Source organism: Camelus dromedarius, unplaced genomic scaffold (genome assembly GCF_036321535.1).
Source record: "Camelus dromedarius isolate mCamDro1 unplaced genomic scaffold, mCamDro1.pat HAP1_SCAFFOLD_29, whole genome shotgun sequence".
In the NCBI taxonomy this organism is placed as follows: Eukaryota; Metazoa; Chordata; class Mammalia; order Artiodactyla; family Camelidae; genus Camelus; species Camelus dromedarius.
The window spans coordinates 356,102-369,804 of NW_026989784.1; the positions used below are offsets into that span (position 1 = coordinate 356,102).

The 13,703-nt window shown below is 40.3% G+C and overlaps 1 pseudogene; it reads left to right on the top strand.

Moving 5' to 3' along the window:
- The first annotated feature begins 706 nt into the window (after positions 1–706).
- The window catches only part of LOC135320647 (early endosome antigen 1-like), a 64,266-nt pseudogene continuing 51,269 nt past the window's right edge, over positions 707–13,703 (top strand).

Sequence of the window (13,703 nt, forward strand, 5' to 3'; positions counted from 1 at the left end):
TAGTGCAACACGTTAGCGGTATCAGTGCATTAAACATTGTCTCTATAGTCCAAAAAGGACGACCCCAAACTTCTTTTACCAACTCAAATTCCAATATCTTCCTACCCTTTTTTCCGATTCTTTACTTTTCTTTTGGCTGAAGTTAGAAGCAGGAAGGGAGTAGGAAAAGGAACGACGGGTTGGACCAGGAGAGGGAAGCCCAACAGTCTGGTTAATAGTGTCTGCGATTCTCTCCTTTCCTTCCACCCAGGGGCTAAGCGCTTCCAGCAGAAATGATGGTGTAGTCCGAACAGTCAAGGCCAGGATCACATTGACAAATTTTACAGAGCAATGTGAGGTGCCGTCGCAGGTACCCGCCCCGAGACCCTCTTTCCGTCGCGGTCAGGGTCCCCCAAGCCCCCCTTTCGGGTACGCGGTCTGCGCGCGGTCGCGTCCTCTGACGGAGCGCAGGCGTGCGCCCGGCGGCCGCGGCGTTCCCCAGCCCGCCGGAAGGAGCGGCGGGGCCAGCGTCCCGCCGCCTGTCCGTCACGCAACCGCCCACGCCGCCGCCGCTTCCGATTGGCTACAGGCGCGGGCCAGGCCCCTTGCAGCCCCGCCCACCGCGGATGGACAGGCCTAGGGGGCGGGGCGGCGGAGGCGGGCGGGTCCGCCCAGCTGTCAGTTACAGGGGCGGCCCGGCGGGCGGGCGCTCGCTGGCTATCTCGTCGCTCGTTCGCGCGCTCTCCCTCTCGCCGCCTGTGGGGAAGTCTGGGCCGCCTGAGCGACCTCCTCCCCGGGCCCCTTCTGGCTCAGTCCCTCCCGCCCGCGCACCCGCAAGTAGTGGGTGGCCCCGCGGGGGGTCCGGAGAGTCACCGCGGCGGCACCGGGTGGTGTTTAAACCATGTTAAGGAGGATTTTACAGAGGGTAAGAGAGTGAAACCGTCTTTCCAGGAGCACGTGAGCGGGAGAGCCCGAGCCCAGAGGCCGAAGAAGCCGCCGCGCCGCCGCGCTGAGGAGCCGAGGTGGTGGCGCGGACGCCCCCTCCTCAGCGCATTTCCTTTCTCTAGGCCCCGCAGCCCAGGTGGCGATTAGGCCTCGGTCGTCTGCTCCGGGGCCGGGCCGCGGGGGCGGGGGCAGGGGCGGGCGGGCCGGTGGGGCGGCGGCGGCGGCGGCGGCGGCGGCTGCGGCGGCGAGGGGGGCAGGCCGGGGCCGGGGCCGGCGCCCGGTTCCCCGCCGCCCTGCGCGTCCAGGCCCGGGACCCGCTCCCTCGCGGGCTGTCAGTGAGAGCGGGCGGCGGGGCGGGAGGGTGGAGCCAGCGCGTTCCTTCTAGATCCTGGAACGGCGGTGAAAATGGAGTTAGTGCCCTGGGGACTGACCGACCAGCCGCCCTCCGGTCTGGAGAACGCCCCGTGGGAGATCGCGGGAGGCTAGCTGGGCTCTTTCCCCAGCCTCCCCGCCCAGCTTGCCCCCCAACTTTACACGACACACACCTGCCACACACGGCTTGGTTTTCTCGTCTAGACAACCCTGCAGGGTAATGTGGTGAAACCCGGCCTAGCGTCGGTCCAATCGTGGTACGGACACTTACTGGCAAAGTTAGCTGCAAAGGAAGGTATTACTGTTGGAAACTTTTTTTCCCCGATTGAAAGTGCGTTTCCCCCTCCCAGCCCAGTATGTTTTTTGAGCCATCCAAGAATAAATCCGCTGTAAGCTTTGTCTAGCGGCATACACTTACTCCTTTACTTTCTGCCAGTGCTATCTGTTTGAAACCTGGAAAAACCTTAAGACGTAAAGATTAGAGCATTGGAAAGCTGTAGGTGTACTGTTTAGGAATCAGTTCCTAGAATAACAAAATCCTTGTAAGAGTTACTGTACGCAAGTTTTTGTTTTGGATCGCCCCCCCAACTTATTTTTGATACTGATAGGGTGCAACAAAATAGAAATGTTTGAAAAGTTGGCGGCCAACCTAATAATTGGTTACTGAGGGAGTAGGATAAGTAGTTCAAAGGACAGAAGGAATTAGTGATTTTGTAGTATTCAGTCAAAGAATGTACCAAAGAGAGTTGAGTCATCCACTATATAGAAAGGGAGTGTCCTTGCGCCTGCATAGCTTCGTGAAATGTTCGTCATGTGAAACTTGGTCATCTATCAAGGGGAAAAATAGTTAACTTCTGAATCTGCTACCCTGTATTGACATTTGATGATTTATTTTTTTACAGTGTTTTGTCAGAGGTTTTTGAAACCTCGATAAATGGTGATTTTGGCAGCAGTAAAGTCATGCATACCCTTTACTGTGGCCATCAGTTCCTGTGTTCAACAGTAGACATCTGTGCATGATTTACTTGCAGTACTTAAGAGATTTTTCTTTTATCAGACCTAAAGGAGCTGATTAATTACCTCATGCCTCAGATTGTGTTTCTTTCACACAGTTCACAGCTGAAAATTAGTTTGCTTGTGGTTTGCTTTAAAGTGTATACATAAAACAAAGTGTTTTCTGACTTAGGAGTAGCTTCCAGTAGTTATAGATTAGCCTTCAGAAAGATGCTTTCCAGTGCTCTTGGTTTAATGTTGTTAAGCATCACGATGATTAAAGATAACTTTTAGTGTTGGGGCATACACAGTAACAGCTACCGAAGTTTCAGTTGAAACTACAAAATTGGAATTCATGCTGGTCATTGCTGAGATGTGAAAAGGAATCATCATATATGAATAAGTGAGTTGACAACTGAGTTTTTTTTTAAGATTTTTTTATTTACCTACTTTTTGCGGGGGTGGTAATTAGGTTTATTTATTTATTTAATGAATGTATTGGGGATTGAACCCACAACCTCGTGCATGCTAAGCGCGCGCTCTACCACTGAGCTACACGTGCCCCGCCCCCACTTGACAACTGAGTTTCTTAATCAAGGCGCTATTGACATTTGTGACTGGATAGTTCTTTGTTGTAGGGGGCTGTCCTTTGCATTGTAAGTTGTTTAGCAGCATCCCTGTCTTCTATTCAGTAGATGCCAGTAGCACCCCCAAAATCTCCACCCTCCTATTGTGACAACCAAAAAAAAAATCTAAACACTTTACCAGCTGTCACCTAGTAGCAGAATTGCCCTGGTTGAGAACCAATGTGTTAAATTTATATACGCCTTTATGGGAAAGTTTCAGCTGTTTCTCATAGTTAATTACTTAACTTTCTTTTTTTAGTGTCCTTATATTAAGGATCAGTAAATGCAAGGCACCTGCTAGGAGTTGAGGTTAAATACTATCTGGGCCCTCCCTTTAGTATTCACAGCTGGTTGGTGAAGTGAACATTTAAAAGTAATGACAGTGCTTTGTAATACAGGAATGAATAGTGTCTGGGAGGGTTTTGGGGCAATCAGGAAAACTTCAGGGAGGAGGTTATATTTGCAACTCAAAAGAAGGGAGGGCCTGTCAGTCAGAGGAAACTGCAAATGCCAGGGCAATAAGTTAGAAAAGGGGGAGGTAATGTAAAGAGGAATGTGAACAATTAAGTATAGAAGGTGAAATGATGTGCAGAAATTAATGGGAAATGAGGCTGCAGAGGTAGCTCAGACCAGTTCCTGAGACAACCTAGAGTCCCTTGGCAGGCGTTCCGCTTTTGCCTTACAGGTGGGTCAGTGTTAACTCTCAGCATTTGGATAAAGCCTTGAAGAAATCTTGTAAATGGAATTAACTAGTGTTAACTCCACAGGTGGTATTTACTAACAAAGATAACTTGAATCTTTGAATTATGTAACATGGCAACCATTTTATTTTACCCCACCCTGATAATCTTACTTCTCAGCAGAGATAATAAGATATAAGATTAAAACTAAAACTGCTGATTTACAGGTTTATCTGAAATGGTCTCCATGCTTTGAAATTAAGTCGCATACCTTTAATATTCTGTTTTTATGTGGCCTTTTCATTTTAACTGCTATAATTTTCTTCTCAATAGTGTCCTTTAAATAGCATTTTTGAAAGAAGAGACAGATGATGTGCTTAGAATCAATTATAACAGTCTTTGAACATCACCAATAAGGTCCCAGGGTACTGTATAGAAAATTTAGTTTCTGGTTTTTCTTTTTTTCCCATTAGCTACTAAAAGGTGTTTCTTTGAGGCTTGAGTGAAAAAAAAAAATTGAGGTATGTATTGACTATTTTGCTTAATAGGCCTTGAAGAGAAATGTGAATTTAAAGTGCTTCATGGTTGGAAAGACTATCAGCATTTAGTACTTTAGGCAGTTTATAAACTTTATTGCTGTTTCTTTCTTAAGGATCTTACTGTGATTTAACATTAGTGTATTAGATTGCCTTTTACTAGTGTATGTCAATAATGTTAAAGAAAAAGATGGATTTAATTTTAGAATTGTGAAAATAGAACATTTCTCTTTTGGTTAACAGGTCTCTCTCTCTGATTTTAAAAATGAGGAAGTAGGAACTGAGAGATTAAGTGATTTATCTAAGGCAACACAGTATATTGTAGTAGTAGTAGTCAAAACTGAGACTACTACTGTCAAACCATTTCCCTGTTTCTGGCACCTTGTTACCCTTTCTTTCACTACTCAACTGATTTGGTTAGCACTATGCCACTCACCCTGGAAAATATGGGACCTAACTTCTCCCTCAGGGAACTTACATAAGTTAGTGCCAAAGTAAATGATACAGACAGCGAAGGCTGTAGTAGTACAGAGGAGGAATGATCAGAATGAATTTGTGTGAGTGGGGAGTCTCCTTGATGAAAATGGGCATGAGATTTGAAGAATGTGATTAGAAGAGGAAGAGAATTACTTTGATTCTAGGAAAGAGTTACAGTATAAACCAAAACTCAGAGATGGGAATGAGTTCATTCTTCCTGCTCTCCTTCCTTCCTTTGCATATTGCTTTTCAATAAACAGATGTTTATAACACTGGATATGTGTTCCATGGATACTGGAGATACCACAGTGAATAAAATACAGTATCTGTAAGTAGCTTAAAACCAAGTGACTTAGAGATAGAGGTCTGTTTAGAGCAGAAAGAAATTGAGAGAAACTTTCAAAGATAGTCTTGACACCTTATTGTGGAGATTCTTGATTGTCTAGCTCAGCCCTGTCCAATGCAAACGAGTCACATATGTAATTTAAAGCTTCTAGTAGCCACATTTAAAAAAATAAAAAGTGAAATTAATTTTTGAAATGTATTTCATTTGACCCAATATATCTAAAATATTTCAACATACAATCAATATAAAAGTGATATAGTGAGTTGTCTTAAAAATTATTAATGAGTTTTTTTTTAAATCGTATTACGTCTTTGAAATCTGGTTTGTATTTTGTACTAACAGCACACCTGACTTTGGACTAACTGTATTTGAACTGTTCAATAACCTCTTGTAGGTAGTGGCTACTGTATTGGACAGTGCAGGTCTGCTTGAATACATGTATTATATAATTTTTAGCTTTTTATTTGGAACTAATTTCAAACTTACAATAAGTTACAAGAATAATACAAGAAACAGCTGTATACTCTATCTAGATTTACTTATTGTTACTATTTTATCCTATTTACTTTATTATTTGCCCACTTTCTTCTCTTCTATCCTTTTCTCTCCTATTTTCTCTCTCTCTGTGTGTAATTTTCTTTTTCCCCTGAATCAGTTAAGGATCAGTTATGGTTCTTTACCTCTGAATGCTTCAATGAAGAGTAGGGATATTCTGTTACATAGACACAGTATAGTTGTCAACTTCATGAAGTTATGTTGATTCAGTTTACTATTCATAATTGCATTTTTTTTCAATTGATCTGATGTCTTTGTAGCATTTCCCCCTCACCAGTATAGGGTCCAATTTGGGTTAATGTAGTTGTTCTGTTGCTTTAGCTTCTTTTAGTCTGGAAAATTTCCACAGTATTTCTTGGTAATTTATGACATTTTTGAAGAATACAGATACTGTCCTGCTTTTTTTTTTTTTCCTGCAGTGTTCCTCATGTTGTGTTTGTCTGACATTTTCTTCTGATTAGGTTGAGATTATGCATTCTTGATCAGAAGTTGGCCAAGAAGTTGTGTCCTTCTCTGGTTATGACACCTGGAGGTCCATGAAGTCTTTTGGTCCTTCATAGGTGATGTTAATATTGATTACCTTGTCAAAGATCAAGGTGTAGCCCAGTTTTTTGACAGTATGATAATGATTATTTTTCTTCCTTTGCAGTTAATAGGCAGATACTTATGAGAACATGAAAATATCTTGCTCTTTATCAAGAATTTTCCCTATATTTACCATTCATTGTTGATTCTTGCTAGATCTAATTTTTATTATAGTGACTGCAAACTGATGATTTTCCCACTCCAGCACTCCTTATGTATTTACCAATTGGTCCTTGGCCTCCCCTGCCTCCTCTGTCTCCCTCCCTCCCTCCCTCCCTTCCTACACCTACCTACCTACCTTCCTTTCCTCTTTCCTTCCTGTTGGTATGGACTCATAATTTCATTTTTAAAAAGTGGTTCATAACTCATCACTGTACTTAATTATTTTGGTGCTCAAATTGTCCCAAATGTGAACAGTGGGAGCCCCTTCAGGTGGCTCCTGTGTTCTTTGATGTGCCTCTGACAGTTTTTTGAATTGTTCCTTACTTTCTGGTGTAAATTTCTAGGTATTCCAAGCTTATCCATTATCTACCCTTTCCCAGCCCTGAAATTAGCTGTTTCTCTGAGGAACCCTGTTCCTTTTAATGGGGAATAGCATTAAAGACTAAGGTCTGGGGTGGCTTTCTTATTTATTTTTTTCAGGAGACAAGTCTGACATTTTGAACTTCATCCTATAGGCATTAGGAAATTAAAAGGATTTATTTATTAAGCAGTGAAATTGGTATGTAGGAGAGGAACAATTCTCCTCTACCCTTTTTGGGTCTCTGGCTGGGCCTAATAATCAGACTCATCTAAGGCAGATTAACAGGAGAAAAAGCATACACATTTCATTAAATTTTTACATGTACATGGGAGCCTTCACATGAGAATGAAGACCTGAAGACGTGACCAGAGCAGGAAACACTTACACCTTTTAGACAAAGAAACAAGATTTGTGAAGAACTGACAAGACAAAGGGTTTTGGGTTGAGAAACTAAATGGTGAAGAATTAACTAGGAAGATAAGTGTTAGTTTAACAAGGTTTGTTTGTACAGATTTCTCAGCCCCCACATCCTCTGCCCCTAGTGATGAGAACGTCTTTCCTCCTGGTACAGTTAGAGTGACTTTCACATGGGAGTTTTATCTCCTGCCTTCAGGAAGAAATGAGGGTCAGAGTGTTCTTGCACCTGCTCTTTCTTAAATGCCTTTAATTAAAAATAATCAGTATGCCAAAGTGGCATATTTTGGGGTGACATATTCTGGTTTCCTTCAGGCACACAATAGGAGGTAATATTTATTGAATGAGTATTGAAGGTTTTAGGAAGATTAATTTATTGGTGTTGCATGTGATATATTAAAACCATAGGAGGGTATAAGCAGAGATCAGATGAGATTGATTTTAATATTTTAGGCACTAAGTAATTATGACTTGCATAAGGTTGATGTCAATGTGAGCAGGAAAAAAAGTGATGAATAGGGAAGACCGTTTGAAAAATATCTACTTCTCATACATCTATTTTGGGCCTACTCTGTGCTGTGGATGCACTGATGAGTAAAACAGACCTGAACCCCATGGAGCTTCATATCCAGGGGAGGACAGAGGAACTTTTAAAAGAATCACATTAAGTATATGGTCACATCCTCGGGTGAGTGTTAGGAAGGAAAAGCACAGGGACCCCCAAAAGCTTACAGCAAGAGGGCCTTGATCTAAAGTAAGATATTAGGGAAGGTGTCCCAGATTAGTTACATAATTATTTGATGAAATTATTACTTATTTATTTTTGCAGATACTAACTACTACACATACATAAAATAGATAAACAGCAAGGTTCTATTGTATGGCACAGGGAACTATATCCAATACCTTGTAACAGCCTATGATGAAAAAGAATAAGATAGGAAAGAAAAGATATATATAACTGAATCACCGTGCTGTACACCAGAAATTAACACAGCATTGCAACCCGACTATACTTCAATTAAAAAAAATACGAAACTATAAAAAGTGGAATTTTTTTTCTCACTGTGTAGAATTTATCTTTAGTGTGTTAAGAGTGAAAAAGAGATTAAGATATAAAAGAACTAGGGCTAGAACTGTTTTCATATACTGATGGTCTTTCACTTGAGCTAAAGGGATAGTATAATTAGTGGTTAAGAACCTGAACTCTGGAGCCAGACTGCTTGGGGTGGCATCTGTACTCACTTACTAGCAGGGTAGCTCCGGGCAAGTTACTTCTCAGTTTCTCTTAAAATGGTAATAACAATAGTATCCTTCTCATAGAGTTGTGAGAATTAAATGAATTAATACATGTGAAGATCTTCAAATAGTAACTGGCACATAGTAAGTTTTCTATAAATGTTAGCTGTCACTAATGTTGATTTTTTGTTATTACATATTCCAGATTTCTTCAGGGAACAGCTTTCTTATCACTCCCTTGTTATTATCATTTATTTTTTAAAAATTCATGTTTATGTGTGTATGTGAAGTTAGTCATTCATTATACTGTTGAACATTTATTCTGTGCTAATTACTATGCTGGGCTGGGAGATTAAAAAGAACTTTTGAGTTTTAATGGGGAAGACATAAATAATTACAAAGCAATGTGATAAGTGTTAATAGATACACAGAGGAAGAGTGTGAACACAAAGAAAAAGCAACTAATTCCGTGGTGAAAGGTGGGGAGACAGGGAATGGAGATTGTTGAAGGTTTGCAGAAGCCAGAGGGACTCAGGCAAGGTGGAGCAAGGGAGAGAAGGCATTTTTAGAGATAAGGACCAGGCAGATGCCAAAGCACAGAGCAGCCTAGCACAGCATATGGGAATTTGTGGGTATTTCTGCATGTGGATGGGGACAGTTGTGAGATGAGATTGGACAGAATTTTGGACTTTATACAATAGATAATATGGAGCCATGGAAAGTTTCCAAATGATCTAATTTGTAATAAGGAAAACCCTTTAAAATATTTTTCCTAGGTAATCCTTATAAAAAGCAAATCAGGTGAATCAGTTTTCTGAGTAAAATCTATTGGTGACTACTCCGTGCCCACAGAAGATGTCCAGACTCTTTACCGATGACCCATGCAAGGCCCATACTGCTCTGGTTCCTTTACACTTTACAGGCTCGTCTCCAACTACCTCTCTACGTGCACTGACCTTGCCGTCTTCACTAATTGTGTGTCGCACAACTTTCCTGTTCTCTCATCCCCTCATCTCTATAGAACTCTTTATTCTGCTCAGAGTACCCTACCATCAGTTGTCCACGTTGCTCAGTTTAGGTGATACTAGGAGTTATTTGCTTGCTTTTTTTCCCTTCTCCCAAAGCACCCCAGACTAATTAAGAGAATGGGCTTTTGAAATTAGACCGTCATTTAAGCCCTGGGCTCTTCCACTCATGAAGGTGAGATCTTGTGCAAAATTTCAAGCTCTCTGAGACGCAGTTGCTTTATCTGTAAATTGAGTGTAATATGTACCTTACAGTATTGGGGAAGGATTGAATGAAATAATGTTCACAGATCACTCACCACAGTTCCAGCATTCAGTAAACACTTAGTATGCAGTAGCTGTTACATTACAGAGTTCTGCAAAATTTATTACATTGTTTTTGTGATTTGTTTACCTGACTTCTTCCTTACTAGTTTGAGCTCCTTTAGGGTGGGAATTTTTGTTTTCTTTCTTGGTTTCTTTGTTTTCTTTCTTTCTTTCTCCATTAGTGTATTGTATTTTCAGTACTATATGTTGACTGCTTGGTGGCTGTGTAAAGAGGATGGCTCCATAAAGGAAGAGACCAACAACAGAAAGCAATAGTTATGTATTAGAATCCTTTGGAATCCCCCCAAAAAATGTTCTCAGGTACCTTCATTGAATCAGAATTTCTGGATCTCTGGTTGTCAGTCCAAGGGATGATGAAGACTTGAATTCAGGCAGCAGCTTTGGGGATAGGGAAAGAACAGATTGATTTTCAAGAAATTAAGAGAGAGAATTAATAGGACTTGTTGACTTGTGAATAGTTTTGGTGGAATGGACCAAGGTAAAGAATAGAAGAGGAGGAAGAACAGGTTTGGGGAGGAAAATGAGCGTGAACTAGAGGTGTGGACATCCCTATGGAGTGTTCACCAGGCAGGTGGAAATATAGGTCCAGCACTCAGGAGACAGGTGGAGTCAAGTATTAGATATGTGTGAATGTTGAAAGGTCAAGTCAAATAAGGACTAAGAAGTCCACTGAATGGAACAGTTTGGGCATGTCTAGTTTGGTTTCAGGAGAGTCATAGGGAAAAATGGTTGGCTGGGAAGTAAGGAAATAGAAACAGGGAGCACACACTATTATTCTTCCAAGATATATGGAGAAGAGAAAACTAAAATATTTAATATATAAATGTAATCTGTCATCCTTGGACAGCATCTAACAAATGCTTTTTATTTTTAAGGATTATAAACTTCATTTAATCAGTTTAAGTTGAAAGGATTTATTGTAAGGTTTCAAAGTGATCTAAGAACAAGAACTGCTGTACAGTTGAGTCTCTGGACAGTAGGACCTAGAATGGTGTCAGGGACAGAGGTGGCACTCTTTGTCTCTACAGTCTCATAGACCACTGGCCTTTTGTCTTTGCATCTCCGTGTCCATCCTCCTCACTGCTGCTTACTCAGTGTGCCCAAGACCCCAAATGGCCATCTGACCACATGATTCTACTTGCTTTTCACCTTAGCTTTGCATAGTCTGCTGGCCCAGTGTCTCAATTCCCAAATCCCAAGAGAAGAATCTGAAATGCCCTCCTCATCTTTTCTTTTTAGATCATGTGTAGGTCTCCGGTTGGCCAATAAAAAAGTTGTTTTCTCTGGGTCATATGTCCACTGCTGGTTTGATCAACTGAGATTGGGAGTGGAGTGGGGTCATTTGATACTTAGGATTCCTTCTTTTAGGAATTGTGATACATGAAAGACATCTTTTACAGATCATTCTTCTAGAAATAAGCTTTACGGTGGCTCTGAAATAGTGATAATAGCTCTGATTAGGTTCACTTGATTCTAGCTAATTTTCTTACACTGTAGTGTTTTCTTCATACCTTCTGCATGCTCAGAGTCTATAGTCTTTTGAAAGTTCTGCTGGGTTATAATTTTGATTTGCTCAAGCCCCTCCTGTACTCTTACTTTACCTCATGACTGCACTGTGTTTCTATTTAGTACCAGTTTGTGTGGCTAGTTAGTCACTTCTTTTCATAGTTTGCAATTCAGAGGCCTAAGCATGGAGCTCAGCAGTAGTTCATTCTTCACATTGGGGTTTGTTTTGCTACTGAACCATTTTATTGGTTGCTAGCTAGCTTGTAAATGGCTACTTTTGGGTCCAGGTGATCACATATGGTCAGTTGTCGATAGACATAGGGTCATACAACCTGGCTGTTTTGGATGAGGGGTCTCAACATGGGCTATGGTAGGGTATCTTACTTTAGGATGGATCCATGGCCATTGCATGCACTATGATTGATTGACATATTTCATACAATAACATGAATAACTTAGTTACATAGATATCTGGTTAAGTGTTCCATGGGCCATAGCGGTAGCTGAAATTGAATAAAAACCACATTTTCTTCATCTCAATTTTTAATATCATGCTATGGCTAAGTTTTACGTAAGTAAAAAAGTTTTTCCAAAGTCTCAGTGATACTTTATTTGGACTTTATTAGCTAATTATCTAAATAATACTTGGAAAATGTTTTAAGAATTCCTGTCTTTATATAGTTCTATGCCAAAATAGACTGTAGTAAGGAATGGATTAAGAGGTAAATCATATAAGTTAGATCTCTGATAAGGAAGTATGGATTTATTTTGTTTGGCAAGACATTTTTCTGATATAACTTTATTGTATCTGTTTTCAACTTCTAAATATTTTAAGCAATGATAAATATTTAAAAATAATAAAAGAATATATTTCTGGTTATGAAAATAAATCATGTACATCATGGAAATCTGAAAAGTTCAGAACAGGAAAATTGAGAAGAAACATAGGGCTTGTAGCATAGGGGGTAGTTTAACACTTTGGAATCAAGTAGAATCCCAGCTCTGTGCATTATTATATCTGTAATCTTAGCTAACAGTTTATGTTAATCTTAGCTTAACAACTTTAACCTTAGTTTTCCCCCTTGGCTAAATGGAAACAATCCCTTTGACTTTATTCAAAGAATTGTTTAATTCTTTGATTAAATAATATAATGTATATAAAGATCTTGATGTTGTACCTGTCATAGAGTTTGTATGTTAGCTATTATTATTGTTAACAGAAAGACATATTTCATTTAGCAGACTACACATAGACATTTCTTTAGTATAAAACTAAGGTTTTTTTTTTTAATTCTTTTTTTTTTATTGAAGTGTAGTTGATTTACAATGTTAGTTTCAGATGTATAGCAAAGTGATTCAGTTATACATGTACATACATATATTTTTTTCTAGATTCTTTTCCACTACAGCTCATTATAAGAAATTGAATATAGTTCTCTGTGCTATACAGTAGGTTCTTGTTTATTTTATGTATTGTAATGTATATTTATTAATTCCAAACTCCTTATCTATCCCTGCTCCTTCCCCCACTGGTAACCACAGTTTGTTTTCTAGGTCTGTGAGTCTAAAACTCAGGTTTCTAGTGTGCATGATTTTCAAAGTACAAATGATCTAGGAGAAGATATTCTGAGCTTTACAGTAAGATTCATGCCTAGGGTTATTCTGGTTTTGTTAAATTTTTGAGTATAAAGGCACCAGAGCAAGTAGAGAAATCACTGAATTTGGAATCAAAAAACTTGAGTTCAAGTTCTGAATTCTGCTATCAATGTCATCTTAGGCAAATCATGAACTTCTTTTGGCTTTACTTTCCTTGTCTGTCCAATGAGGGTACCATCTAGGTGATTTCTAAAGTGCTTTTCAGAGTGGAAAATATTAGTTGAAAATTATAAGTACCAGGATTTTGAGTCTGCAGATCATTTGCAACCCCAGAGTAGCATTTTAGGTGTTACTTAACAAATCCTGATCTCTTTTATCCTGTTTCCTAGCATCTTTGCTGAGAAGAAAGCAAGGATTCAGTGGTAAAATTTGATAGCTCATGCAAAGTGACTGTCACAGCACCTGCTACATAGTAGGCTCTAGAAGATAGTAGATCTCTTTTTCTACTGAGTTCCCTCCCCCACCCCCTTTCCCCAATATAAAGCACTTTATGGTTATCTCAAATGCAAGTAAGTTACGTTTGTTGTAGTGGATAGATTTCCCCTCTTCAGGATGGAAACATGTTCTCTTAGTTGTTTGGAATCATGGCTGCCTCACCAAAGTTTATGTCACCTTCCTGGAAGCAGCCTATACTTCATTACTGGTTAATGTAGGGCATACAAAGATTCATCCTCTTGCCTCGATTAGAGACTAATATGAAGGGTCATTCTAGCTTCATGACTCTTAGTCGGACTAACTGAGGCTGCCGTTCCAACTGTGTTATTTGATCAATACTGTTCAGTTTCTCCCTTGGCCCAGTCATGCTCCCCATGTGCCTGCACATGTGTTCTTGAGAGCACTCCCCAATAAACGTTCTGCTTGCAGATTTTAGTCTCAGAATCTGTTTCCTTGGGAGCCTGAATTACGAGTCATCGGCTAT